Source organism: Stegastes partitus, unplaced genomic scaffold (assembly GCF_000690725.1).
Source record: "Stegastes partitus isolate 25-593 unplaced genomic scaffold, Stegastes_partitus-1.0.2 Scaffold2345, whole genome shotgun sequence".
Taxonomy (NCBI): Eukaryota; Metazoa; Chordata; class Actinopteri; family Pomacentridae; genus Stegastes; species Stegastes partitus.
Window position 1 is genome coordinate 25122 of NW_007580076.1, and position 3511 is coordinate 28632.

At 41.6% G+C, this 3511-nt stretch overlaps 1 protein-coding gene across 1 annotated transcript in view; it reads right to left on the minus strand.

The window, feature by feature from the left end:
- The window catches only part of LOC103374744 (NAD-dependent protein deacetylase sirtuin-3), a 14138-nt gene extending 12541 nt beyond the window's left edge, over positions 1-1597 (minus strand). The window contains exon 1 of the mRNA XM_008304884.1: positions 1342-1597. The gene's annotated coding sequence lies outside the window, so the exon portion shown is untranslated. The remainder of the gene's footprint in view (positions 1-1341) is intronic.
- Between the last annotated feature and the right edge of the window lie 1914 nt (positions 1598-3511).

The following is a 3511-nucleotide window of genomic DNA, read 5'->3' on the forward strand; positions in this document are numbered from 1 at the left end:
TTGTACAATAAACAATCAAGGAAATTCATTTTCTTTGTTCATTCTTTATGATTTATGGCATTACAACCGAGTCACACTGCACAGAAGACATTTGAGTTCTAGCTATGGCTGCTGTGTTTCCATAGAGGTGCAGGATTTTATATCGACTGAGAAACAGTTTCTTTCCGAGAGCCATCATGAACTGTTACATCTAAAACATCCACTCTACCTCAATAAGACTCCTCCACTATGTGCAATACAATCGTTCTGTGAATGTATGTAAATATCCTGTTTTTATCTTTCATATTCTACTGAGCAATTTTGCACTTTGTTTTGATGTTACTTGCACTGAAAATAGAAGAAGCTCTCCAATCTCATGGTACACTGTATAATGACTATGAAGGGGCATTCATTCATTCATTCATATTGCAGTTTAAAAAACAAAAGTAAGCCAACAGTAAGAAAAAAGTGGCAGAAGCAAAATAAATAAATAAATAATTAAAAAAAAAATTAAATGTAAGCCAACAGAATAGATGTGGTGGAAGCAAAAAAAGATTAAAAAATAAAAATTATTTTTTTAAAGTAAGCCAACAGTAAGGAAAATTTGGCAGAAGGAAAAAAATTAATTAAATTAGATTAAATTAAATTTTTTTTTAAATAAAAAAAAAAGTAAGCCGACTGTTAGAAAAAACGTGGCAGAAGCAAAGAAAAAAAAAGGAGAAACAAAAAAAAAAGAAAGAAATGCTCTAAAGCTGCTTAGGATTCGGAGGGAAACTTCAAAAACCCAACTCCTGGACCTGATCCCTGTCTGTCAGGGTTCTACTGGAGGTTTCACTTTCCACTGAACAGACCATGAGCTGGACTCTGGTGGAGGATTGTTCTCCATATTGGATGTGCTGTTCAACAACATAATATACAGCTTTCAAACCGAGATTTAAGACCTTCTAGAACCAGACTGAGCCCAGTGAAGCCTGAAGGTGAACACAACTGGAGGTGAACTTCACAAACAACAACAACAACAACAACAACAACAGCCTCCTTTCTCTGTGTCACATGAAGCCAACAGGCCCTGAAGCACCCACAGGAGAACTTGCCTTGGATCAGATTTTAATTCACTAATAAACACACACATGGGGTCGTTTCTTTTCTTTTTTTTATCTGCTGATCACATGTAGTCCCAGATCATGGCTGGATTTAGAACATACATGATGATCATGGAGGCTTCATTTTGACGTGCACTGGGGCTAAATGAGCTGCAGGAAACAATGGCATTGTTCAGAACAGACGGAAACCCACTGATTACAGCAGCAGCAGCGTCTGGGCTGCAGCAGGGCTCTGGTGTGCAGCTTTGTCAGTAGCTACCTGTCTCTTCCAGACGGCGGCACAGCTTCTTCTTCTCCTTGTGGGGATGAGCAGACGACGACGGCGCACTTTGTTGGGCCACTCGGGATCCGAACAGGAAAGTCGCCGCCGAGCTCCTTCAAGGCTTCAAACAATCTGAGCTGATTAATCACCGCAGGCTGCTATCGGGCCACCAGCATCCGATCTTAGTGCACTAAAAGGTGTCTGCTTCTCGGTGAACACGGACCGCTGTGTCTGCTGCATGCAGCCCGGAGTGGAAGTTTGAGCCGACAGAGGTGCCACTCCGCCGCTGGTTCCGGAGACTGAAGAAGCCGTTACGAATACAGGCGGGAAACGGAGCAGGGGTCACGTGATGCTGTTTGTCTGTTTTCCCAGCTGTCCGGACTTGAATGATTCCTTCATGATCGGGTTTTGGCTGCACATTGTTCTGATGCTGATCTGCACGGCACCACTTCCTCATGCAAACAGGACAAAATAATAGAAACACTGCAGCCACTAGTGGAGAACTGTTTTACTGCTTTATTTTATTTTATTGTTCTATTGTGAGCTACCTGTACTATATGTTGCTGTGTGTCTGTACGTATTCTATTCTATTCAAACCTCACTTTGACACTTTAGATTTTTCGCTACTGTTTCTGAAAACAGACAGATAACATTTATCCATCACAGAGCATACATAGGATTTGAATTAATAAAGATAATGTGATCAGAAATATGCTGCAAACTGGTGCTGATGCTGCCTACGGTGTCAGATTTATGTGTACGATTACCAATCTGACCCCAGCGACACCTGAGAGTCACATTTTATAGGTTGCAGATTTAATTTTGCTCCCTTATACTAACACAAGAGAACAGATTGCCCCATGTCCTGTTTGCTTTAATAAGCTTCTATCTATATTCCATAATTAAATGGGCATTAGAGACCAGTGGGCTGTGCAGGTGCTGTGTTTACTCTGTTGGTAGATGCTCAGCAGCTCAGTGCAGGAGCAGCTGTACGTAACAGATGTGTGGCTGGACGGACAAACAGGACTGAATGTATGAAATGTTGTAATGTATGATGTAGAGGGGAGAGAGTGGCTGTTTCAGACAACAATAAACAGCCGCACTGAACCACAGGAGTGCAAGGTTTCTAACACTGCAGACCAAGACAAAGTAGTCCGTTTAAATCCATTTATTTCCATCAAAACTGAACATTACACGTCCACGTTATCCACAGGTAGAAATTCTGTGTGCTGCCACACCTTGAGCTCATTCAAACAAAAAACAACATCACAGGCGTCCACATAAGGGGAGAATCTTACCTTTACCCAGTGAAAAAACGTTTTTATCAACTAAACTTTATCTTAAATCAGTATTTAGATTTTTAATGTTAGATTTTACCCTTAGCTTTTAACACAGGAAATTTCTATATTTTTAACAGAAATAATATTTAAAGTTTTTAGCTTTTTCATTTTTACTGTATTTGGCTCTCACACCTGTATTCAGGCACAGATCATTATATGAAATGACTGAAGCATGCGTCTTTGTCACAAAAAACAACTGTGCATTTTGGTTCTTTCAAAAATTTATTATAGATCTTTTAGAATAATAGGTGGAGCGGTGGTTAGCACCGTCACCTCACAGCAAGAAGGTCGCCGGTTCGCGTCCCAGTGAGGACACTCAGGATCTTTCTGTGTGGAGTTTGCATGTTCTCCCTGTGCAGCGTGCAGACGCGTTCATCCAAAGCAGCATCTGAGAGCAGATACAACACAAGCAAAGATCTAGTCAGGAGAAAACAATCTGGATAAGCACCACAGAACAAGTTTAAGTGTGATAGATGCCAATAGCAGGCTGTGTGGAAGGTACTAGGATTGTCTTTTTTTGTTTGTTTGTTTTCAGTCTGTCCAGTGAAGAGCTTTAGTCTTCAGTCTTTTCTTAAAGACTGAGAGGGAGTCAGCAGACTGAACAGAGTTTGGTGACTTGTTCCACCACCGCGGAACCACAGAGACGAAGAGTCTAGCTATCGACCTCCGGCCCTGTTTCGGTGGTTGTGGGAGGGAGTGTAGACCCGAATGAGAGAGTTCAGGTAGGAGGGAGCTGTTCTCATTGTGGTTTTGTAAGCAAGTGGTTTGAATTTGATGCGAGCAGCAACTGGAAGCCAGTGAAGCGATCTGAACAGCAGGGTGACATG